Raw genomic sequence first — 13,640 nt, 5'->3', positions numbered from 1 at the left:
GGACGAGAGGTCAAGCAGGCAGACCAGCATGAGAGAACAGCTTTATGGGCCCCACCTGAGTGATTTATAGACCTGATATTCCAGATTGTGCTAGTATCTGGCCACATGGGCAGGGTGATGTGGTCCTGATAAGGCTGCTGTAGAAGGGGAGGGGGGAGTGAGTGAACCACCTGATATCTCTCCTTAAAACATAGGCCTTCCTGGGGCAGAAGAGAGATCCAAGTTGGACCAGAGTGTGAATCCTGAATCCCAGAACTGTCTCTTCTGCTGGTGGTTATACCTTTCCAAGTTTAGGAACCCAGGGGGTACACCCAGCAGAGACTTGGCAGGTGAGGACAGGGCTAGACCAAGACAGGGAGGTGGGGAGGAGAGTAGGGGGCAGGTGGCTCAGAGGCTGATTGCATGGGCTGTGGGCTGAGGGGAGAAGATGGCAGGAGATGGGTGTGTAAGAGGAGTTTGAGATGAGCGTACAATAAGGGCAAAATAGAGGTATGCTAAAAAGGGGAGGGGCACACTGAGTGGGCTTGGTGGGAGCAGAATTGCTGGATCATGAATATGTATGTGCCAGGTTGCTTTTCACAATGGCTGTCTCTAGTGCCCTCCATCCAAAAATTCATGAGGGTTCCTGTATCCTTCAATTACCTCCTACATTTGGCTTTTTGACAGAGTGATTCAGTGTAAAGTGATACCTGCCATTATTTCAATTCTCACTTATTACTAATGATTTTAAGCACCTTTTCACGTTTGTTAGCATTTTGAGTTTTTACTCCCATACACATTTTCATTTTTAACATATATGTATATATCCATCAACAAAGTATAGAATGGTTTTAGATGTTTTAATAAACTTTATGCATATAATTTGTACATATCCTCATGAAATGGATTTTTTTCACTTCAACATTATGCTTTTGAGAATTATTCATCACATCTGTGGCTCTAGCTCAGCTGTTTTTCTTTGCAAGAATACTTCATAGGTTAAACTTTCCTTTCCAAATGAATTCATTTTAGCAAAGATGTCATCAATGGCAGCACAGAGGTATGCAAACATAGCAACACTCTGAAACCCCACGTTTGAGCTAGCAAGTAAAAGACAAGAAAGAACATTTCTGACTGAGGGCATGAGGAATATGTAAAGGCTGGAATCTCAGATGCTCCTTTGGGTCAGCTGAGCAAAGGAGGGTCTGAAATTCATGGGTAGGCATGGGAAATTCATGGGTAGGCTGAGTATTGTGCCCAAGAAAGGGAAACTTTGGAGCTAAGTACCCGTGTGAAGTGTGAGATGAGTAGGAGAGAGGAAAAAGGGGAAGGGAAAGAATGATCTGGGGAAACAAGTATGTGGTGTGTGGTGGTGAAGCAAAGAGGAAAGCACTGCCTGACTGGCATGGCTCAGTGGTTAAGCATTGACCCAGGATTCCTCCTCCAGCCGACCACAGGCACCAGGGATACGGGCTTCCCTCCCTTTGGTCAGCCATAGGCGCCCAGGCTGGCTGCAGACTCAGAGGATGGTGGACAGGTGGCTTTGCCTATGCTGCAGCTGCAAGTGCTGGCACCTGAGACTGCAGGGTGGGCAGCTTCTCCGTCTCCCAGGCCATGGCCAGCCGCAGGTGCTGGTGCCCAGGACTGCAGGGTGGGCGGCTTCTCTGTGTACCAGCTGTAGCCAGCTGCAGGTGCTGGTGCCTGACTTCTCCGACTCCCACAGGCCCATAACGGCTGGGGTGTGTTGCTGCTGCCATGTTTTCAGTTTAATTTGCATACTCACTCTGATTAGCTGTTGGGCATAGTGGAGTGATGGTAATTTGCATGTTTCTCTTTTATTAGTGTAGACTAGAGGCCCGATGTATGAAATTAGTGCAAGAATAGGCCTTCACAGCTGTGGCTGCCTGGATTCCTCCCTCATACCCTCTATACTGCAGCAGCTCTGGCTTCATTCTAAAAGGGCATTGGTCTAATTAGCATATTATGCTTTTATTATTATAGATAAAGGCAAGGTTCAGAACACCAGGAACAGCAGGCTACTATGGGGGGCAGGTAGGTAGGAGGAAAGCTCTGCTTGCAAATGTAGAAACTATCTTTGAAAGGATACACAAGAAACCAGTTATGTAGTCATCTCCTTGCCGCTAGAGGAAAAGGTGAGGGAGGACTGATTTTCCTGATTTTTTTTTTTTTTTGTGTGTGTGTGTGTGTGTGCCTTTGAAAGGGTTGAGGTGCGCTCTCTCAGGATTGCACCCTCACTTTTCTTTCCCCACAGGCATGCATCTCCTAAACTCTTAGAGTCCCCACAAGATCTACAACCAGGGGAACAATGAACAGTGGCGGCTTGTACTGGACTAAACCCCTGGACCTGTCTCCAAGGCCCCCTTTTTAAAAATTTAATTTAAATTTAATTATGATTCTCTGACATATTACAAATGTCTCCTCTTTCCCCCATTAGCCTCTCCCCAGCTGCTATCCAAGGCCCCTTTTTTCAGGCTTCCCAGTGAGCCAAGCAGCCCCGCCCAGGCTCTCCTGGTGCTTCCTCCATCCTAAGCCTTCCTGGTTCTACTGACCCCAGCTTTAATAAATGTATTCTCAGCTTTAAAAAGGGGTTGAGAAATTGGTGTTATCAAAATGGCTAAATGGGAACTTTTCTACCATATTCCCCTTAAAGAACACTGATTTTAAAAATCACCCATGGATGAGAAATCCAGGAGTCCAGCAGAGAAGTTCCAGCATACCACTGAAGGAAAAACATTAAGATTAAATGCATTGAAGAGGAATACTGAGAGTTCTGTACACTTCGGGGAGCTGTGGGAATAGCAGCCAGGGATCTCAGAAACCATTAGAGAGACTCAGATCCTACTAACCATATCACACACATCAGGAAGATAGTGCAGACACCACTGGGAGTGGAATGCCTTGCCTGTGGACCCCCAACTGGTCCATAGACACCCCCAGCACTGTGCACCTCACCACACCTGCCCCCACCCCATGGCTGGCTCCCTGTGCACATTGCTGAGGGTGTGAGAGTGCGCCTTTGGAGATGGTTAATGAGCAGGTACAGAAAGTCAGCCAACTCTGCAGGATTGGGAGGAAGCATGCAAACTTGAGCATTCAGCACAACACTAGGGAAAGCAAATGGGAGGCTGTCAGCATTTGCTCTGGCTTTGCAGAATTGAGAGAAGGCATTCAATCTTAAGAATTCCCCCTCCCTAAGAGGGAACTAGATATGTGGAGCAAGTATACACAGAAGGGTTCTGAGAAAGCCTTAGAATCCCTACTAGTGCTGATGAAAAGTATTTCTCACCCAAAGGCAGTCAGTAAGACTGGAGGAGACTGACTCTTCAAATGTGAAGGCAGCATTGCTAGAATCAAGGAATATGAAAAATAAGGAAACATAGCACCACCAAAGGAACACAATACTTTTCTAATAACCAACCCCAAAGAAATGGAAATCTGTGATTTTTTTGAGGAAGAGATGTCATATGGGAAGTGACTTGGTTGCAAATGTTGGCTACTTTGTGCAGTGTGGCCATTTAGTTCCTGTTTCTTTGTACATTGTTTTTTGTTAAATAAAACAGGTGTGTTTTTCAAAAAAAGAAAAAGTTGCCGAAACCGGTTTGGCTCAGTGGATAGAGGAAAGGTCCCAGGTTTGATTCCGGTCAAGGGCATGTACCTTGGTTGCGGGCACATCCCTACTAGGAGGTATGCAAGAGGCAGCTGATCGATGATTCGACCATTGATGTTTCTAACTCTCTATCCCTTTCTCTTCCTCTCTATAAAAAATCAATAAAATATATATATTCTTAAAAAGAATACTACACTGCTATAAAAAAGAAAGAACTTTAAAAAAAAGTAAATTAAGCCTGTTTAAATAAATTATGACATCAAAAATATAAAATAGTCCTGGCTGGTTTGGCTCAGTGGATGATTCTCTCTCATCATTGATGTTTCTATCTCTCTCTCCCTCTCCCTTTCTCTCTGAAATCAATAAAAATATATTAAATATATATATATATATATATATATATATATATATATATATATATATATATATGGAGAGTAAAATGGTAGAGTTTTTGTATGTAAAGTTAAGTTGTTAAAGCAACTTTACTGAATTTGTGAATTAGTTCTAACACTTTTTTGGCGGAGTCCTTAGGACTTCTTATACACAAGATCATCATCTTCAAACAGAGACCATTTTACTTCTCCCAAAGACATAATCAGTCTTTGAATATAACTTCGCTGCTTCTGCAAAACAAAATAATTGACCGGGACAGGCATCAAACTATGAACCAGGAGGTTCACGATTCAATTCCCCGTCAGGATACATGCCTGGGTTGAGGGCTTGATATCCAGTAGGGGGCATGCAGGTGACAGCCGATAAATGATTCTCTGCCATCATTGATGTTTCTAAATCTCTCTCTCTCCCCCCATTCCTCTCTCTGAAATCAATAAAAATAAGACATTCTTTAAAAAAAAAAAAAAAAAAAAAAAAAAAAGTATAAGCTACTGTGGAGAACAGTATAGAGTTTCCTCAAAAAACTAAAAATGGCCGGCACCGGTTTGGCTCAGTGGATAGAGTGTTGGCCTGCGGACTGAAGGGCCCCGGGTTCGATTCCGGTCAAGGTCATGTACCTTGGTTGTGGGCACATCTCCAGTAGGGGGTGTGCAAGAGGCAGCTGGTCGATGATTCTCTCTCATTGACATTTCTCACTCTCTATCCCTCTCTCTTCCTCTCTGTGAAAAATCAATAAAATATATTTAAAAAAAAAAACCAAACACTAAAAATGGAACTCCCATTTGACCCAGTGATTCCACTTCTAGAAATACTAGCGTAAAACAAGAAACTAGAAACACTAATCAGAAAGTATGTATGCACCCCTATGTTCATAACAGCTCAATTTACAAGGAGGACAAGGAGTGGATCCCTGTCACTAAGCTCAGCTGCCTGTGGTCAGTGTGCTCCCATAGGGGAGTGCCACTCAGCCAGAAGCCTGGCTCACGACTGGCAAGCACGTGATTTGGAAACAGCCTAAGTGCCCATCAGCAGATGAGTGGATTAAAAAACTGTGGGCAGCCAGGGAGGAGGAGAAGGCTGGGTGCTGCCTGGCATTCCCTAGCAGGAAGGAAATAAAACCCCCAGCCTGGGCTGAACCCACAAACCGGCAGTGCTGAGCCCCAGTTATGGGCCAGACCCTGGGGACCCAGGCTCCCGCAGGGGGAGATGGGCTGTGAGGCGGAATCCCAGGCGAGCAGTGAAAAGCAGGGCCCCCGGAGTCACGCGCACATTGCACGCAGAGGACTGAATGTTGACTCTGATGCTGGATTACCCTAGCGGGAAGGAACAGGGCCTCCGGCGGCGCTGAGCCTCAGTCTGGACTGCTCTGAACCCCAGTTCTGGGCCAATCCCTGGGGACCCAGGCTCAAGCAGAGGGAGACGGGGCTGTGAGGTGGAGTCCTGGGAGAGCGGCGAAAGGCCGAGCCCCCGGAGTCGCACACATTGCTTGCAAGGGAAGGAATGTTGACTCTGATGCGGGATTGCCCTGGAGGGAAGGAAACAGGAGCCCCGGCTGTGTTGGACCTCAGTTTTGACTGCTCTGAACCCCAGTCCTGGACCAGACCCTGGGGACCCAGGCTCGAGTAGGGGGAGACGGGGCTGTGAGGCGGAATCCCAGGGGAGTGGTGAAAAGCGGAGCCCCCAGAGTCACGCGCACTGCGCGCAGAGGACAGTCTGTTGACTCTGATCCTAGACTCCCCTAGCGGGAAGGAGAAAAAAAAAATTCCAGACTGGAGGAATACGACAGGGAGCAGGAACCCCTGCCGGACACCGGCCAGCCGGGCACCGGCAGGGAGCCGGGCAACGGGGCCCCCAGGGGGGGGGTGCCCCTGAGCCTTCGACCTCTGAGCGTGGGCAATGGAGCCAAGGCCGTGGGCTGCTTCCTGGGCGGCGCCAACCCTGGCAACAGGCTGGAGCAGCGCGGGAGCCCGCGGAGAACAAAGGGGTGCCACAGGCCAACCTGCTGAGCTCCCAGGACAAGGAGGAAGAAACCAAAGAAGTTCTCAATGTGAAGAAATCAAGTGAGAGCAAAAGATAGTAAAATCACTTAAGAAAGAATACAAAGAAGATCTTGAAAAATCAAAGACTAAGTCAGAACTCAACTCACCAGCCAACATTGCAACATATATGCGTTTAAAAAAAAAAAGGACAGAATGTTGGAACAGCAGCAGCCAGGCCTAGAGTGCCCAGGCACAAGGCAGTGGCAACCGGGCCCGGAGCAGCAACAACCAGGCCCCAGAGCAGCAGCAGCCAGAACCAGAGCAACAACAGCCAGCACTGGAGCAGCCAGACCTGGGGCAGTGGCAGCCAGGCCTGAGGCGGAGGCAGCCAAGCCCAGGGTGGCCAGTCCAGGAACACCCAGACCCGGAGTGGCTGGGCCCAGAGAAGCTGGGCCCAGAGCAGCCGGGTTGGGAGCAGCCAGGCCCAGAACAGCAGTAGCCAAGCCCGGAGCATCCAGGCTGGGAGCGGCCAGACTCGGAGCGGCTGGGCCCGGGACAGCCGGTCCCAGAGCATCCGGGTCGGGTGCGGTCAGGCCCGAGGCAGAAGCTGCCAGGCTGGGAGCGACCAGGCCCGGAGCAGCGGTTGCTAGGTTGGGAGCGGCCAGGCCTGGAGCAGCCGGGTCTGGTGCGGCCAGGCCCGGAGCAGCGGCTGCCAGGCTGGGAGCCGCCAGGCCCGGAGCAGCGGCTGCCAGGTTGGGAGCGGCCAGGCCCGGAGCAGCCGGGTCTGGTGTGGCCAGGCCCGAAGCAGCGGTTGCCAGGCTGGGAGCGGCCAGGCCCGGAGCAGCGGCTGCCAGGCTGGGAGCCGCCAGGCCCGGAGCAGCCGGGTCTGGTGTGGCCAGGCCCGGAGCAGCAGCTGCCAGGCTGGGAGCGGCCAGGCCCGAAGCAGCGGTTGCCAGGCTGGGAGTGGCCAGGAGGCCCAGAGCAGCGGTTGCCAGGCTGGGAGTGGCCACGCCCAGAGCAGCAGCTGCCAGGCTGGGAGCGGCCAGGCCCGGAGCAGCGGCTGCCAGGCTGGGAGCAGCCAGGCCCGGAGCAGCTGGGTCTGGTGTGGCCAGGCCCGGAGCAGCAGCTGCCAGGCTGGGAGCGGCCAGGCCCGAAGCAGCGGTTGCCAGGCTGGGAGTGGCCAGGAGGCCCAGAGCAGCGGTTGCCAGACTGGGAGTGGCCAGGCCCGGAGCAGCAGCTGCCAGGCTGGGAACGGCCAGGCCCAGAGCAGCCGGGTCTGGTGTGGCCAGGCCCGGAGCAGCAGCTGCCAGGCTGGGAGCGGCCAGGCCCGGAGCAGCCGGGTCGGGTGCGGCCAGGCCCAGAGCAGCAGCTGCCATGCTGGGAGCGGCCAGGCCCAGAGCAGCCGGGTCTGGTGTGGCCAGGCCCGGAGCAGCAGCTGCCAGGCTGGGAGCGGCCAGGCCCGAAGCAGCGGTTGCCAGGCTGGGAGTGGCCAGGAGGCCCAGAGCAGCGGTTGCCAGGCTGGGAGTGGCCAGGCCCGGAGCAGCAGCTGCCAGGCTGGGAGCGGCCAGGCCCGGAGCAGCCGGGTCTGGTGCGGCCAGGCCCGGAGCAGCAGCTGCCAGGCTGGGAGCGGCCAGGCCCGAAGCAGTGGTTGCCAGGCTGGGAGCGGCCAGGCCCGGAGCAGCGGCTGCCAGGCTGGGAGCAGCTAGGCCCGGATCAGCCGGGTCGGGTGCGGCCAGGCCCAGAGCAGCAGCTGCCAGGCTGGGAGCGGCCAGGCCTGGAGCAGCCGGGTCTGGTGTGGCCAGGCCCGGAGCAGCAGCTGCCAGGCTGGGAGCGGCCAGGCCCGGAGCAGCCGGGTCTGGTGAAGCCAGGCCCGAAGCAGCAGTTGCCAGGCTGGGAGTGGCCAGGAGGCCCGGAGCAGCGGTTGCCAGGCTGGGAGTGGCCAGGCCCGGAGCAGCAGCTGCCAGGCTGGGAGCGGCCAGGCCCGGAGCAGCCGGGTCTGGTGCGGCCAGGCCTGGAGCAGCAGTTGCCAGGCTGGGAGCAGCCAGGCCCGGAGCAGCGGCTGCCAGGCTGGGAGCCGCCAGGCCCGGAGCAGCCGGGTCTGGTGCGGCCAGGCCCGGAGCAGCAGCTGCCAGGCTGGGAGCGGCCAGGCCCGGAGCAGCGGCTGCCAGGCTGGGAGCAGCTAGGTCCGGATCAGCCGGGTCGGGTGCGGCCAGGCCTGGAGCAGCAGTTGCCAGGCTGGGAGCAGCCAGGCCCGGAGCAGTGGCTGCCAGGCTGGGAGCCGCCAGGCCCGGAGCAGCCGGGTCTGGTGCGGCCAGGCCCGGAGCAGCAGCTGCCAGGCTGGGAGCGGCCAGGCCCGGAGCAGCGGCTGCCAGGCTGGGAGCAGCTAGGCCCGGATCAGCCGGGTCGGGTGCGGCCAGGCCCAGAGCAGCAGCTGCCAGGCTGGGAGCGGCCAGGCCTGGAGCAGCCGGGTCGGGTGCGGCCAGGCCTGGAGCAGCAGTTGCCAGGCTGGGAGCAGCCAGGCCCGGAGCAGTGGCTGCCAGGCTGGGAGCCGCCAGGCCCGGAGCAGCTGGGTCTGGTGCGGCCAGGCCCGGAGCAGCAGCTGCCAGGCTGGGAGCGGCCAGGCCCGGAGCAGTGGCTGCCAGGCTGGGAGCAGCTAGGCCCGGATCAGCCGGGTCGGGTGCGGCCAGGCCCAGAGCAGCAGCTGCCAGGCTGGGAGCGGCCAGGCCTGGAGCAGCCGGGTCTGGTGTGGCCAGGCCCAGAGCAGCAGCTGCCAGGCTGGGAGCGGCCAGGCCCAGAGCAGCCGGGTCTGGTGCAGCCAGGCCCGAAGCAGCAGTTGCCAGGCTGGGAGTGGCCAGGAGGCCCGGAGCAGCGGTTGCCAGGCTGGGAGTGGCCAGGCCCGGAGCAGCAGCTGCCAGGCTGGGAGCAGCCAGGCCCGGAGCAGCCGGGTCTGGTGCGGCCAGGCCTGGAGCAGCAGTTGCCAGGCTGGGAGCAGCCAGGCCCGGAGCAGCGGCTGCCAGGCTGGGAGTGGCCAGGCCCGAAGCAGCAGTTGCCAGGCTGGGAGTGGCCAGGCCCGGAGCAGCAGCTGCCAGGCTGGGAGAGGCCAGGCCCAGAGCAGCCGGGTCTGATGTGGCCAGGCCCGGAGCAGCAGCTGCCAGGCTGGGAGCGGCCAGGCCCGGAGCAGCGGCTGCCAGGCTGGGAGGGGCCAGGCCCGGAGCAGCGGCTGCCAGGCTGGGAGTGGCCAGGCCCGAAGCAGCGGTTGCCAGGCTGGGAGCGGCCGGGCCCGTAGTAGCAGGGCCCGGAGCAGCCGGGTCGGGTGCGGCCGGGTCAGGTGCGGCCAGGCCTGGAGCAGCAGCAGCCAAGTCCAGAGCAACTGGGTTGGGAGCGGCAGTGACCAGACCCGGAGCAGCTGGTTGTGGAACGAACCAGAGCAACAGAGGCCAGGCCCAGAGCAGCCAGGCCCGGAACAGCTCGCTCCTCACCTGCCCCTGCCCACGGCTGCCTCTCAGACATGGCTCGAAACTTTTGTGGGAACTTGAGGGACTGCTGAATCAAGTGATGAAGGCTTAGATCTGGATGTGTTGAGTTAGTATAGGGCTGGGGTGTTGATCTGTGAGTGTCTTGGGTGGGGCCTGGATGAGGCTGGTTGACCTATTTGGAAATGTCTTTTGTGTGAAATGTATCATTGGGCATGTGGAGGTATTATTGATATGAGAAAATGCTAAGTAACTGATTTACTATCTGAAAAGGGATTTACTATCGGGGAAAGGGAGGGAGGAAGAGACTGAACATAAACTGCACCTATGGGTGAGGACAATGGGGGATGGGGAGGGGGCGGAGGGTGGGGTGGGAACCTGGTGGACGGGGGAAGAAATGAGGAACCTTTGTAATAATATGAACAATAAAGATTGATTTAAAAACAAAAACAAACAAACAAAAAAAACTGTGGTACATCTACACAGGAAATACTGTGCTGAGGTAAAAAGGAAGGAACTCCTACCATTCGCAATAGCATGGATGGGCCTAGAGAGCATTATGCTAAGTGAAATAGCCAGTCAGAGAAAGAAAAGCACCACATGATCTCACTCATTTGTGTAATATAATGAACAACATAAACTGATGAACAAAAACAGATCGAGCCGGGACCGGTTTGGCTCAGTGGATAGAGCGTCGGCCTGCGGACTGAGGGGTCCCAGGTTCGATTCCGGTCAGGGGCATGTACCTTGGTTGCGGGCACATCCCCGGTGGGGGGCGTGCAGGAGGCAGCTGGTCGATGTTTCTCTCTCATTGACGTTTCTGACTCTCTGTCCCTCTCAATTCCTCTCTGTGTAAAATCAATAAAATATATTAAATAAAAAAACCAACCCAACAAAAAAAAATCAGATCCAGCGACAGAGAAGCATCAATCAGACCATCAAATCTCAGAGGAAAGGTAGGGGAGGTTGGGGGTAAGAGGGAGAGATCAAACAAAGGACTTGTATGCATGCATGTAAGCATAACCAATGGACACAGACAACAGGGGGGGTGAGGGGATGGGTGTGGGGGAAGGGGTGTGGAGGGGAAGCAAAGGGAGGATGACACACATGTAATCAATTAAGAAAAAAAAAATACAGACAAGTGAGTCCTGGTCAGTCTGGAGCAGAAGCTGAAGGAGTGTAGGGTGGAGGAGAGCAGGTGTGTGGACCTCAAACTCACTGTGGAGGTGAAGGATAACTTGAAAAGGCTAAGGTCATGCCATAGCACTGGGTGCCACTTGGAGAACATGGACACTGTTCCAAACTGTATCCCAGTCAACTCTGCAACACTCAAGAACAGCACTCAAGAACAGACCTCTTTGGCTCAGTTGCTTGGTTGGGCATTGTCCTGTGCACCATAAGGTTGCTGGTTTAATTCCTAGTGAGGGCACATGCCTAGGGTAGGTTGTGTGCTCGATCCCTGATAGGGGATATGCAGGAGGCAGGTGATTGATTTTTTTTTTTTTAAGATAGACTCTATTTAATATATTTTATTGATTTTCTTTACAAAGAGGAAGGGAGAGGGACAGAGAGTTAGAAATATCGATCAGCTGCTTCTTGCACCATCCCACCCACTGGGAATGTGCCCGCAGCCAAGGTACATGCCTTTTTTTAAATTTTTATTTATTTATTTATTTATTTATTTATTTATTTATTTATTTTTTTTATGAGCCAGTCAAGTTTAGCAGTGGGGGGTTAGTGACACTAACTTTAGTTAAGTTCTGATAACCTACTACTGTCGGACCAGCCCAAGGTACATGCCTTTGACTGGAATCGAACCTGGGACCCTTCAGTCTGCAGGCTGACACTCTATCCACTGAGTCAAACCGGTCAGGGCAGGTGATTGATGCTTTGCTTTCACACTGATGTTTCCCCCTTTCTCCCTCTCCTTCTCAATAAAAATAAATCTTCAAAAAAGAAAAATAACAGACCACTTTCTGTCACAGTCACAGGCAAAGGCACTGTCCTCCAGAAAGCCAAGGAATAGGAGAAGGAAGGAAAAGTTGGGAAACAAGTTTCATCTAAAGACTAAGAGTCTCCTGCCAACATGGGCCTGGAGACAGTCCTGTTTTGTTCAAGTCTTTGTTAAATCAGCAACTCTGTGAGAGGGAAGGAAGGTCTCATCTCTGGTAAAAATAACACCTGGAGCTGAAGACATGCATTTCCTATGCAGCTTCCCACCTCCCACATCTCCAGAGAAGAAATCAGGCAACTCAGTAAGGATGTTTCAGTTACATGTACCCATCTAAGCTGGAGAGGGGGCTAAAGTGGGAGTGGGTGGAGACGGAACAATGTTCTCCAGCTCCCCACAGTGGTGTGTCACAAAATCAACTTCATGGGTGTGAAACAATGAAAAACACCAGGACATATTTCCTTAGAAAAGGCAACCATTGCTTCATGCAAGTTTGGTTCAGTTATGTGCTGTGCATGCGTGTAATGGAATGTGCGTTTCTGTGGGCTGCCATCAGAGAGTGGAAAGCTGCTCTTCTAGAGCATGCTTAGATTACAAGCTCCTTGTTAACAATAACAATAGATAATGAGAGGAGAATCCAAGATGGCTGCTCGGGTAGGCACCTAGCCGCAGCCGCACGCAACAATTTCAATAAAATACAACTAAAATATAAAATGGACATTACCCAGAACTACAGGAAAGTCAACTGACTGGAAATTCTACAACGAGAAGCAAGGAGAAAACCAGAAGGAAGAGCGGAGGAGCTGTAAAAGCCCAAGGTACGGAGACACGCAGCGTGCGCGGAGAGTACAGAACCGGAGAGGAGGGAGGCCAAGTGCCTGGCTGGCGTTCCCTAGCGGGAAGGAGATAAACACTCGGACTGTGCTGGGCCCCCAACTGCTCTGAACCCCCGTTCTAGGCCAGACCCTGGGGACCCAGAGGGAGCTGGGCTGTAAGGCGGTACTCGGGGAAGCAGCGAAAGGAGGTCCCAGAGGCGCGCACACAGCGCGCAGAGAAGGGCCGGCCGGCTGTGCCGTAGGACTGCCCTGGCGGGAAGGAGACAGGCTCCAGACTGCTCTGAACGCCACCTCCAACTCCACTTCCAACTGAACTGAACCCCAGTTTCGGGCCCATTGCGGGAGAGCTTACACTGTTTGGTAGCAGGCGAAAATCGAGGGCACCTTTCTCTCAGAGGCGCTTGCAACAAGTACTGAAGGACCCTGAGTCTCAGGAGTCGCATAGGGCGGGGCTGACGGAAGCCAAGGCTGTAGGCTCCACTCTGAAACTCCGCCCCCATCAGGAAAGCTGCCTGCGAAAATGCCTAAACCAAATAGATCACAAACGAAAGAAATGGAGGACAAAAAGCGACTGGATATAGAGTTCAAAACCACACTTATAGGGTTTTTCAAGAGACTCCTAGAAAAGGCCGATAAAATAAATGAGACCTATGAGGATATGAAAAGGGATCAACAAGAAATGCTAAGGGATCAACAAGAAATAAAGAATACATTGTCTGAAATAAAAAATATTCTACAGAGTCCTAAAAACAGAATAGAAGATCGCAAGAATCAAGTCAAAGATTTGGAACATAAAGAGCCAGAAGACACTCCTCTGCAGAAGCTAGAAGGCAAGAGAATCCAGAAAATTGAAGATAATGTAAGAAACCTCTGGGACAACTTCAAACGATCCAACATCAGAATCATGGGGGTCCCAGAAGATGAGAGAGAGCAAGATATCGAAAACATACTGAAAGAAATAGTGACAGAAAACTTCCCCCACCTGGGGAAAGAATTGGACTTACAAGTCCAGGAAGCACACAGAACTCCAAATAAGAGGATTCCAAAGAGGACCACACCAAGACAAATCATAATTAAGATTCCAAGAGCAAAGGACAAAGAGAGAATATTAAAAGCAGCAAGAGCTAAGCAGGTGGTTACCTATAAAGGAGCACCTATACGATTGTCAGCTGATTTCTCAACAGAAACCATGCAGGCCAGACGGGAATGGCAAGAAATATTCAAGGTGATGAATAGCAAGAACCTACAGCCAAAAATACTCTACCCAGCAAAGCTATCACTCAGAATCGAAGGTCAGATAAAGAGCTTCACTAATAAAAAAAAGCTAAAGGAGTTCATCACCACCAAACCAGAATTATATGAATTGCTGAAGGGGGTTCTTTCAGAAGAGAAAGTAAATAA

Source organism: Pipistrellus hanaki (assembly GCF_964339955.1).
Source record: "Pipistrellus hanaki genome assembly, chromosome: 15".
NCBI classification, from domain to species: domain Eukaryota; kingdom Metazoa; phylum Chordata; class Mammalia; order Chiroptera; family Vespertilionidae; genus Pipistrellus; species Pipistrellus hanaki.
This window is presented reverse-complemented; position numbering follows the sequence as displayed.